At 46.3% G+C, this 11,785-nt stretch overlaps 1 long non-coding RNA gene across 1 annotated transcript in view; it reads right to left on the bottom strand.

Moving 5' to 3' along the window:
• Positions 1 to 365: 365 nt before the first annotated feature.
• The window catches only part of LOC138864869 (uncharacterized), a 15,778-nt gene continuing 4,358 nt past the window's right edge, over positions 366 to 11,785 (bottom strand). Inside the window, exons 2-3 of the long non-coding RNA XR_011399256.1 lie at positions 1,903 to 1,935; positions 366 to 803 (exon numbers count right to left, since the gene is read on the bottom strand). This is a non-coding gene — a long non-coding RNA (uncharacterized lncRNA). The remainder of the gene's footprint in view (positions 804 to 1,902; positions 1,936 to 11,785) is intronic.

The raw sequence follows: 11,785 nt of genomic DNA, 5'->3' as shown, positions 1-11,785 counted from the left end.
AGGGATAGGAAAATATAGAATGCGGAGAATAGAAACTCCGTTAATAGGATTTATTCCTTTCTTTCTAGAAATAAGAACTGAGCATCCAACAGAAAGCAGACCATATGTATTGTTACATGGACTGTTTTGCAGTGAATTTTTACCAGTTTAACAGCAGCAGAAAATTACAACTTGACATGAATCAGTCACACATACATATTGTTCCCATAGTTTATTTGTATTTTATATATATATATATATATATATATATATATATATATATATATATATATAAACAACTATTAAAAATAATCCCATTCCAAGTTGATTCAACATTACTATTAACCGCATTACCTTATAATGCTTAACAATGGGGGGGGGGGGGGGGGGGAGTTGTTATCGAATAAAAGCTAATAAATAAAACATTAAATAAAAAGTTACTTCTTGGGGAGCAAAGAAATGTACATCAAGAATGATCGGTTCTGAACAAGATCGAGGATCAAAAATCATTCATAGGTTGTGAAATGCGCTCTTTGTTCTTCTCTTCTTTTTCTTTAATTTTCTCATTTATCCAATCTATGTTTATATCTGCATAAGGAAATAAAATAAGTAGTAGTATTACTTAATGATGCTCCCATCCAATATCTACCTACAGGTTAGAAGTATATTTAAAGAGTTAATTAATTTTCATTGAGGATATACAAACGGGCGGCTCTGCACAGGTCCGTCCTCTTGTTCTGCTTTCTAACTTGATGTCCGTTTTCAGTCTTGTCCGTTTTCTTTCTTCCCGTTCTCCATTTTCTGTTGGCTCGACAGACTGCACTCTGAAAGGACAAAGAGGTTTTCGGGTAGAGATATCTGTACTAAGAAATCCTTTGTCCCTCCCAGGAATAAATGAAAAGGGAAATGAGGATTGCCCTACCTATGACCTATATTACCAGCCTATTGACTCACGCCAACAGTGGGCTTCCAGCTCGCGAAAACTATAGAAGTATTCGGTTGCCTTTGGCCCACTGAGGCATAAGCATACTATGCCTACTTCCCCCTATATAACGCAGCCTCTAACAGGCGTTACACCTACCCTATATAAAACGCAGCCTCTAACAGGCGTTCACCTACCCTATATAAAACGCAGCCTCTAACAGGCGTTCACCTACCCTATATAAAACGCAGCCTCTAACAGGCGTTACACCTACCCTATATATAAGGCAGCCTCTAACAGGCCTTACCTAGAGGAATATATCCCTAACATGTCAGGGATATAAAGGAGTATGGAGAGCAGAGGAGGAGAGGTGTGGCAACAAGCGAGCAAGCGCAGAGCGACGATCTCGGGCCGCCCCTAAAGAAGTTCTAGATTCAGCAACCCCTTCTACCGCCAAAGTACGGCACCCTAAGGCGCACGGGGTTCACCCCACCTGTGCTGGCCCTACTCGCAAGCACCTTGTGCGAGACGAGCGGGGACATTCCTCAACCCTGGCAGATATCCATCAAACTGCAGAGGGAAGAGGCACCCTTTGCCGCATCCAAAGCGACACTACACGCATTCACGCATTGCGGAACGAACATAATGCTCCTCACGAGAAGCGGGCGGAGAAATTCCCCGTCCTTGTCAGAGATCCGTCAAGCTGCACAAAGCCATGGCTCCCTTAGCCGCACGGAGCATACCCCACCTGTACAGCCACGACCCGCCCCCACGCAAAGTGAGGCACGGACAGGGACGCTTCGCACCCCAGCAAGTGTCCATGAGCCGCCGAGATCAGCCATCCCCAGGAGAACCCTACCACCGCCGCCCGCACTCGCGCTACTCATTCATCAAGCCACGGAGGAGTAGTATTAAGAGCAGTATTAGAAGGAGGAGCAGGAGGAGCAGGAGGAGGAGGAGAAAAGGAGGGACGAAGGCATTCAAAACACAGAATTACTCACCTTAAAAAATCCTGGATCAAAACGTAGCAGCAACTGTGAAAAAAGAAAAAAAGGATGGAATTAAATAGAGGCATCCTAGGGGTTGATAATCAACCTACCCTAAGAATACTGAAAATAAAGAATGCAAAACTTTTACGACGTAAGTGATCGTTGGCATCTTGTCTGGGCATGGCTAGTCCCCCTCCCTTTCGCTCTCTCTCACTTTCCCTCCCCCTCACATGTCTCTCTCTCTCACTTTCCCTCCGCCTCACATCTCTCTCTCACTTTTCCCGCACCCTCATATCTCTCTCTCTCTCACTTTTCTCGCCCCCTCACATCTCTCTGTCTCTCTGTCTTCCCCCCCCCCTCACATTCTCTCTCTCTTTCTTACTTTTCCTCCCCCTCACTTCTCTCTCTCACTCACTTTCCCTCCCCCTCACTTCTCTTTCTCTTTCTCTTTCTCTCTCTCTCTCACTTTCCCTCCCCCTCACATCTCTCTCTCTCTCACTTTCCCTCCCCCTCACATCTCTCTCTCTCTCACTTTCCCTCCCCCTCACATCTCTCTCTCTCTCTTCCCCCCCCCCACCTCACATCTCTCTCTCTCTCTCCCTCTTACTTTCCCTCCCCCTCACTTCTCTCTCTCTCTCACTCACTTTCCCTCCACTTCACTTCTCTTTCTCTCTCTCCCCCCCCCTCTCTCTCTTTCTCTCTTTCCCTCCGCCCCCCTCTCTCTCTTTCTCTCTCTCTCTCTCTCTCTCTCTCACTTTCCCTCCCCCTCACATCTCTCTCTCTCTCTCTCCCTCTCCCCCCTCACATCTCTCTCTCTCTCTCCCTCTTACTTTCCCTCCCCCTCACATCTCTCTCTCTCTCTCACTTTCCCTCCCCCTCACATCTCTCTCTCTCTCTCTCACTTTCCCTCTCCTTCACTTCTCTCTCTCTCTCTCGCATTCTCTTACCCTCACTTCTCTCTCTCTCACTTTCCCTCCCCCTCACATCTCTCTCTCTCTTCCCCCCCTCACATCTCTCTCTCTCTCTCTCTCTCTTACTTTCCCTCCCCCTCACTTCTCTCTCTCTCTCTCTCTCTCTCTCTCACTTTCCCTCCCCCATACATCTCTCTCTCTCTCTCTCTTACTTTCCCTCCCCCTCATTTTTCTCTCTCTCTCACTCTCCCTCCCCCTCACATCTCTCTCTCTCTCTCTTTCACTTTCCCTCCCCCTCACTTCTCTCTCTCTCTCACTTTCCTTCCCCCTCACATCTCTCTCTCTCTCTCTCCCCTCACATCTCTCTCTCTTACTTTCCCTCTCCCTCACTTCTCTCTCTCTCACTCACTTTCCCTCCCCTTCACTTCTCTCTCTCTCTCTTTCTCTCTCTCACTTTCCCTCCCCCTCACTTCTCTCTCTCTCACTCACTTCCCCTCCCCTTCACTTCTCTCTCTCTCTCTTTCCCTCCACCTCACTTCTCTCTCTCTCTCTCTCATTTTCCCGCCCCCTCACATCTCTCTCTCTCATTTTCCCGTCCCCTCACATCTCTCTCTCTCACTTTCCCTCCCCCTCACTTCTCTCTCTCTCTCACTTTCCCTTCCCCTCACATCTCTCTCTCTCTCTCCCATTTTCCCGCCCCCTCACATCTCTCTCTCTCTCATTTTCCCTCCCCCTTACATTCTCTCTCTCTCACTTTCCCTCCCCCTCACATCTCTCTTTCTCCCTCTCTTTTTTCCTCCCGCTCACATCTCTCTTTTACCCCCCCCCCCCATCTCTCTCTCTCTCTCTTTTACACATCCACACATTATTATTATCAATATAATCATTCATTATCCTTATTATTTCTTTTATTATTGGCATCATATGTGTATGTATTTTTTCTCTCTCTTGAAGTTCATAATATTCATTAACATAAAAACATATTACATGTTCAAGCTTTAAAAACACAAGTCATTGACAATAAAACAAAATCATAAAGAACTGAGACCGCGTGTTTAAATGGAAAAGTTTCCAGATATTTCGAATGACTAGCAAAAACGGAAAAAAATTCTGCGTTTATGGTCTTTCAATTCTGGATAAAGTATGATATAGAAATATATCTAACGTATTTCTGTAGTAAAATATAATCACTGTTAGGTTTCTCTGGTGATAAAAACAACAATTTCAATGTAGGCCTACGTAACAAATTTCAGGCTGATATTCAAGCTTATCTGGGCGGCGTTTAAACGATGACGTCAAATACCCAGCGCGCTTCTCGTAGATGTTGGGAAAAAAAAAAATCTAACGCGTTGGGAGTTTTTGATCTGCCAAAGACGGCTTTAATTATATATTGAAGCTAATAGGAAAATGGTAATTTTAACGCAAAAACCCGATACGTACGTAGTGCAAGCAATGTTAATCAACAGCTTGCAATTAAGGAAAAAAAGATTGCTGAAGAATTAAATATTATTCATCATCTGGCTAAACTGACTGATCAAATGGCTGAATCAACCCAGCATAAACTTCTTAAGGAGCCTGATACCGAATCACAGTCAATATTGCACCTCCCTGTCTAGACACCGCCCGTGAGGACTTGGCCTGGCTCTCGTCAGTTTCTTCAGAAATAAGTCACAATACATCACGTTATCTCCGAAGTGAGACGCAGGACATGGACGTTTTTTTTCTCCATCTTCCCCTTAGCTCGGGAGAGGAGGCTATCAAGGGAGAGAGAGAGAAAGCTATCGAGGGAGAGAGAAAGAAAGCTATCGAGGGAGAGAGAAAGCTATCGAGAGAGAGAGAGAGAGAAAGCTATCGAGGGAGAGAGAAAGAAAGCTATCGAGGGAGAGAGAAAGCTATCGAGAGAGAGAGAGAGAGAAAGCTATCGAGGGAGAGAGAGAGAAAGCTATCGAGGGAGAGAGAGAGAAAGCTATCGAGGGAGAGAGAGAGAAAGCTATCGAGGGAAAGAGAGAGAAAGCTATCGAGGGAGAGAGAGAGAAAGCTATCGAGGGAGAGAGAGAGAGAAAGCTATCGAGGGAGAGAGAGAAAGCTATCGAGGGGAGAGAGAAAGCTATCGAGGGAAAGAGGGAGAAAGCTATCGAGGGAGAGAAAGAGAAAGCTATCGAGGGGAGAGAGAGAAATCTATCGAGGGAAAGAGAGAGAAAGCTATCGAGGGAGAGAGAGAGAAAGCTATCGAGGGAGAGAGAGAGAAAGCTATCGAGGGAGAGAGAGAAAGCTATCGAGGGGGAGAGAGAGAAAGCTATCGAGGGAGAGAGAGAAAGCTATCGAGGGGAGAGAGAGAAAGCTATCGAGGGAGAGAGAGAGAAAGCTATCGAGGGAGAGAGAGAGAAAGCTATCGAGGGGAGAGAGAGAAAGCTATCGAGGGAAAGAGAGAGAAAGCTATCGAGGGAGAGAGAGAGAAAGCTATCGAGGGAGAGAGAGAGAAAGCTATCGAGGGAGAGAGAGAGAAAGCTATCGAGGGAGAGAGAGAGAAAGCTATCGAGGGAGAGAGAGAGAAAGCTATCGAGGGAGAGAGAAAGCTATCGAGGGAGAGAGAGAGAAAGCTATCGAGGGGGAGAGAGAGCGAAAGCTATCGAGGGAGAGAGAGAAAGCTATCGAGGGGGAGAGAGAGAAAGCTAATGAGGGGGGGGAGAGAAAGCTATCGAGGGAGAGAGAGAGAGAAAGCTATCGAGGGAGAGAGAGAGAAAGCTATCGAGGGAAAGAGAGAAAGCTATCTAGGAAAAGAGAGAGAAAGCTATCGAGGGAAAGAGAGAGAAAGCTATCGAGGGAAAGAGAGAGAAAGCTATCGAGGGAAAGAGAGAGAAAGCTATCGAGGGAAAGAGAGATAAAAATATCGAGGGAAAGAGAAAGAAAGCTATCGAGGGAAAGAGAGAGAAAGCTATCGAGGGAAAGAGAGAGAAAGCTATCGAGGGAAAGAGAGAGAAAGCTATCGAGGGAGAGAGAGAAAGCTATCGAGGGGGAGAGAGAGAGAAAGCTATCGAGGGAGAGAGAGAGAAAGCTATCGAGGGAAAGAGAGAAAGCTATCTAGGAAAAGAGAGAGAAAGCTATCGAGGGAAAGAGAGAGAAAGCTATCGAGGGAAAGAGAGAGAAAGCTATCGAGGGAAAGAGAGGGAAAGCTATCGAGGGAAAGAGAGATAAAAATATCGAGGGAAAGAGAAAGAAAGCTATCGAGGGAAAGAGAGAGAAAGCTATCGAGGGAAAGAGAGAGAAAGCTATCGAGGGAAAGAGAGAGAAAGCTATCGAGGGAGAGAGAGAAAGCTATCGAGGGGGAGAGAGAGAAAGCTATCGAGGGAAAGAGAGAGAAAGCTATCGAGGGAGAGAGAGAAAGCTATCGAGGGGGAGAGAGAGAAAGCTATCGAGGAAAAGAGAGAAAGCTATCGAGGGAAAGAGAGAGAAAGCTATCTAGGGAAAGAGAGAGAAAGCTATCGAGGGAAAGAGAGAGAAAGCTATCGAGGAAGAGAGAGAGAAAGCTATCGAGGGAAAGAGAGAGAAAGCTATCAAGGGAAAGAGAGAAAGCTATCGAGGGAGAGAGAGAGAAAGCTATCTAGGGAAAGAGAGAGAAAGCTATCGAGGGAAAGAGAGAGAAAGCTATCGAGGGAAAGAGAGAGAAAGCTATCGAGGGAAAGAGAGAGAAAGCTATCGAGGGAAAGAGAGAGAAAGCTATCGAGGGAGAGAGAGAGAGAAAGCTATCGAGGGAAAGAGAGAGAAAGCTATCGAGGGAAAGAGAGAGAAAACTATCGAGGGAAAGAGAAAGAAAGCTATCGAGGGAAAGAGAAAGAAAGCTATCGAGGGAAAGAGAGAGAAAGCTATCGAGGGAAAGAGAGAGAAAGCTATCGAGGGAAAGAGAGAGAAAGCTATCGAGGGAGAGAGAGAGAAAGCTATCGAGGGAGAGAGAGAGAAAGCTATCTAGGGAAAGAGAGAGAAAGCTATCGAGGGGGAGAGAGAGAAAGCTATCGAGAGAAAGAGAGAGAAAGCTATCGATGGAAAGAGAGAGAAAGCTATCTAGGGAGAGAGAGAGAAAGCTATCGAGGGAGAGAGAGAGAAAGCTATCTAGGGAAAGAGAGAGAAAGCTATCGAGGGAAAGAGAGAGAAAGCTATCGAGGGAGAGAGAGAGAAAGCTATCGAGGGAAAGAGAGAGAAAGCTATCGAGAGAAAGAGAGAGAAAGCTATCGAGGGAAAGAGAGAAAAAGCTATCTAGGGAGAGAGAGAGAAAGCTATCGAGGGAGAGAGAAAGCTATCGAGAGAAAGAGAGAGAAAGCTATCGAGGGAAAGAGAGAAAAAGCTATCTAGGGAGAGAGAGAGAAAGCTATCTAGGGAAAGAGAGAGAAAGCTATCTAGGGAAAGTGAGAGAAAGCTATCGAGGGAGAGAGAGAGAAAGCTATCGAGGGGGAGAGAGAAAGCTATCGAGGGAAAGAGAGAGAAAGCTATCGAGGGAAAGAGAGAGAAAGCTATCGAGGGGGAGAGAGAGAAAGCTATCGAGGGAGAGAGAGAAAGCTATCGAGGGGGAGAGAGAGAAAGCTATCGAGGGGGAGAGAGAGAAAGCTATCGAGGGAGAGAGAGAGAAAGCTATCGAGGGAAAGAGAGAGAAAGCTATCGAGGGAAAGAGAGAGAAAGCTATCGAGGGGGAAAGAGAGAGAAAGCTATCGAGGGGGAGAGAGAGAAAGCTATCGAGGGGAGAGAGAAAGCTATCGAGGGAAAGAGGGAGAAAGCTATCGAGGGAGAGAAAGAGAAAGCTATCGAGGGGAGAGAGAGAAATCTATCGAGGGAAAGAGAGAGAAAGCTATCGAGGGAGAGAGAGAGAAAGCTATCGAGGGAGAGAGAGAGAAAGCTATCGAGGGAGAGAGAGAAAGCTATCGAGCTATCGAGGGAGAGAGAGAAAGCTATCGAGGGAGAGAGAGAAAGCTATCGAGGGGAGAGAGAGAAAGCTATCGAGGGAATGCGAGAGAAAGCTATCGAAGGAAAGAGAGAAAGCTATCTAGGGAAAGAGAGAAAGCTATCGAGGGAAAGAGAGAAAGCTTTCGAGGGAAAGAGAGAGAAAGCTATCGAGGGAAAGAGAGAAAGCTATCGAGGGAGAGAGAGAGAAAGCTTTCGAGGGAAAGAGAGAAAGCTATCGAGGGAAAGAGAAAGCTATCGAGGGAGAGAGAGAGAAAGCTATTGAGGGAAAGAGAGAAAGCTATCGAGGGAGAGAGAGAGAAAGCTTTCGAGGGAAAGAGAGAGAAAGCTATCGAGGGAAAGAGAGAAAGCTATCGAGGGAAAGAGAGAGAAAGCTAATGAGGGGGGGGAGAGAAAGTTATCGAGGGAGAGAGAGAGAGAAAGCTATCGAGGGAGAGAGAGAGAAAGCTATCGAGGGAAAGAGAGAAAGCTATCGAGGGAAAGAGAGAGAAAGCTATCGAGGGAAAGAGAGAAAGCTATCGAGGGAAAGAGAGAGAAAGCTATCGAGGGAGAGAGAGAAAGCTATCGAGGAAAAGAGAGATAAAAATATCGAGGGAAAGAGAGAGAAAGCTATCGAGGGAAAGAGAGAGAAAGCTATCGAGGGAAAGAGAGAGAAAGCTATCGAAGGAGAGAGAGAGAAAGCTATCGAGGGAGAGAGAGAAAGCTATCGTGGGGGAGAGAGAGAGAAAGCTATCGAGGGAAAGAGAGAAAAAGCTATCTAGGGAAAGAGAAAGCTATCGAGGGAAAGAGAGAGAAAGCTATCGAGGGAAAGAGAGAGAAAGCTATCGAGGGAAAGAGAGAAAAAGCAATCTAAGGAAAGAGAAAGCTATCGAGGGAAAGAGAGAAAAAGCTATCTAGGGAAAGAGAGAGAAAGCTATCGAGGGAAAGAGAGAGAAAGCTATCGAGGGAAAGAGAGAGAAAGCTATCGAGGGAAAGAGAGAGAAAGCTATCGAGGGAAAGAGAGAGAAAGCTATCGAGGGAAAGAGAGAGAAAGCTATCGAGGGAAAGAGAGAGAAAGCTATCGAGGGAAAGAGAGAGAAAGCTATCGAGGGAAAGAGAGAGAAAGCTATCGAGGGAAAGAGAGAGAAAGCTATCGAGGGAAAGAGAGAGAAAGCTATCGAGGGAAAGAGAGAGAAAGCTATCGAGGGAAAGAGAGAGAAAGCTATCGAGGGAAAGAGAGAGAAAGCTATCGAGGGAAAGAGAGAGAAAGCTATCGAGGGAAAGAGAGAGAAAGCTATCGAGGGAGAGAGAGAGAAAGCTATCGAGGGAAAGAGAGAGAAAGCTATCGAGGGAAAGAGAGAGAAAGCTATCGAGGGAAAGAGAGAGAAAGCTATCGAGGGAAAGAGAGAGAAAGCTATCGAGGGAAAGAGAGAGAAAGCTATCGAGGGAAAGAGAGAGAAAGCTATCGAGGGAAAGAGAGAGAAAGCTATCGAGGGAAAGAGAGAGAAAGCTATCGAGGGAAAGAGAGAGAAAGCTATCGAGGGAAAGAGAGAGAAAGCTATCGAGGGAAAGAGAGAGAAAGCTATCGAGGGAAAGAGAGAGAAAGCTATCGAGGGAAAGAGAGAGAAAGCTATCGAGGGAAAGAGAGAGAAAGCTATCGAGGGAAAGAGAGAGAAAGCTATCGAGGGAAAGAGAGAGAAAGCTATCGAGGGAAAGAGAGAAAGCTATCGAGGGAAAGAGAGAGAAAGCTATCGAGGGAAAGAGAAAGCTATCGAGGGAAAGAGAGAGAAAGCTATCGAGGGAGAGAGAAAGCTATCGAGGGAAAGAGAGAGAAAGCTATCGAGGGAAAGAGAGAGAAAGCTATCGAGGGAGAGAGAGAAAGCTATCGAGGGAAAGAGAGAGAAAGCTATCGAGGGAAAGAGAGAGAAAGCTATCGAGGGAAAGAGAGAGAAAGCTATCGAGGGAGAGAGAGAAAGCTATCGAGGGAAAGAGAAAGCTATCGAGGGAGAGAGAGAGAAAGCTATCGAGGGAGAGAGAGAGAAAGCTATCGAGGGAAAGAGAGAGAAAGCTATCGAGGGAAAGAGAGAGAAAGCTATCGAGGGAGAGAGAGAGAAAGCTATCGAGGGAGAGAGAGAGAAAGCTATCGAGGGAAAGAGAGAGAAAGCTATCGAGGGAAAGAGAGAAAAAGCTATCTAGGGAAAGAGAAAGCTATCGAGGGAAAGAGAGAGAAAGCTATCGAGGGAAAGAGAGAAAAAGCTATCGAGGGAAAGAGAGAGAGAAAGCTATCGAGGGAAAGAGAGAGAAAGCTATCGAGGGAAAGAGAAAGCTATCGAGGGAAAGAGAGAGAAAGCTATCGAGGGAGAGAGAGAGAAAGCTATCGAGGGAAAGAGAGAGAAAGCTATCGAGGGAAAGAGAGAGAAAGCTATCGAGGGAAAGAGAGAGAAAGCTATCGAGGGGGAGAGAGAGAAAGCTATCGAGAGAAAGAGAGAGAAAGCTATCGATGGAAAGAGAGAGAAAGCTATCTAGGGAGAGAGAGAGAAAGCTATCGAGGGAGAGAGAGAGAAAGCTATCTAGGGAAAGAGAGAGAAAGCTATCGAGGGAAAGAGAGAGAAAGCTATCGAGGGAGAGAGAGAGAAAGCTATCGAGGGAAAGAGAGAGAAAGCTATCGAGAGAAAGAGAGAGAAAGCTATCGAGGGAAAGAGAGAAAAAGCTATCTAGGGAGAGAGAGAGAAAGCTATCGAGGGAGAGAGAAAGCTATCGAGAGAAAGAGAGAGAAAGCTATCGAGGGAAAGAGAGAAAAAGCTATCTAGGGAAAGAGAGAGAAAGCTATCGAGGGAAAGAGAGAGAAAGCTATCGAGGGGGAGAGAGAGAAAGCTATCGAGGGAGAGAGAGAGAAAGCTATCGAGGGAGAGAGAGAGAAAGCTATCGAGGGAAAGAGAGAGAAAGCTATCGAGGGAAAGAGAGAGAAAGCTATCGAGGGAGAGAGAGAGAAAGCTATCGAGGGAAAGAGAGAGAAAGCTATCGAGGGAAAGAGAGAGAAAGCTATCGAGGGAAAGAGAGAGAAAGCTATCGAGGGAAAGAGAGAGAAAGCTATCGAGGGAAAGAGAGAAAGCTATCGAGGGAAAGAGAGAGAAAGCTATCGAGGGAAAGAGAGAAAGCTATCGAGGGAAAGAGAGAAAGCTATCGAGGGAAAGAGAGAAAGCTATCGAGGGAGAGAGAGAGAAAGCTATCGAGGGAAAGAGAGAGAAAGCTATCGAGGGAAAGAGAGAAAGCTATCGAGGGAGAGAGAGAGAAAGCTATCGAGGGAGAGAGAGAGAAAGCTATCGAGGGAGAGAGAGAGAAAGCTATCGAGGGAGAGAGAGAGAAAGCTATCGAGGGAGAGAGAGAGAAAGCTATCGAGGGAGAGAGAGAGAAAGCTATCGAGGGAAAGAGAGAGAAAGCTATCGAGGGGGAGAGAGAGAAAGCTATCGAGGGAGAGAGAGAGAAAGCTATCGAGGGAAAGAGAGAGAAAGCTATCGAGGGAAAGAGAGAGAAAGCTATCGAGGGAAAGAGAGAGAAAGCTATCGAGGGAGAGAGAGAGAAAGCTATCGAGGGAAAGAGAGAGAAAGCTATCGAGGGGGAGAGAGAGAAAGCTATCGAGGGAAAGAGAGAGAAAACTATCGAGGGAAAGAGAGAGAAAGCTATCGAGAGAAAGAGAGAGAAAGCTATCGAGGGGGAGAGAAAGATAGCTATCGAGGGAGAGAGAGAGAGAGAAAGCTATCGAGGGAGAGAGAGAGAGAGAAAGCTATCGAGGGAGAGAGAGAAAGCTATCGAGGGAGAGAGAGAGAGAGAAAGCTATCGAGGGAAAGAGAGAGAAAGCTATCGAGGGAAAGAGAGAGAAAGCTATCGAGGGGGAGAGAAAGCTATCGAGGGGGAGAGAGAGAAAGCTATCGAGGGGGAGAAAGAGAAAGCTATCGAGGGGGAGAGAGAAAGCTATCAAGAGGGAGAGAGAGAGAAAGCTATCGAGGGGGAGAGAGAGAGAAAGCTATCTAGGGAAAGAGAGAGAAAGCTATCGA

This window comes from Penaeus vannamei, chromosome 18 (assembly GCF_042767895.1).
Source record: "Penaeus vannamei isolate JL-2024 chromosome 18, ASM4276789v1, whole genome shotgun sequence".
Lineage (NCBI taxonomy): Eukaryota > Metazoa > Arthropoda > Malacostraca > Decapoda > Penaeidae > Penaeus > Penaeus vannamei.
The sequence above is the reverse complement of the archived record's forward strand: the minus strand, read 5'-3'. Positions and strand labels throughout refer to the sequence as shown.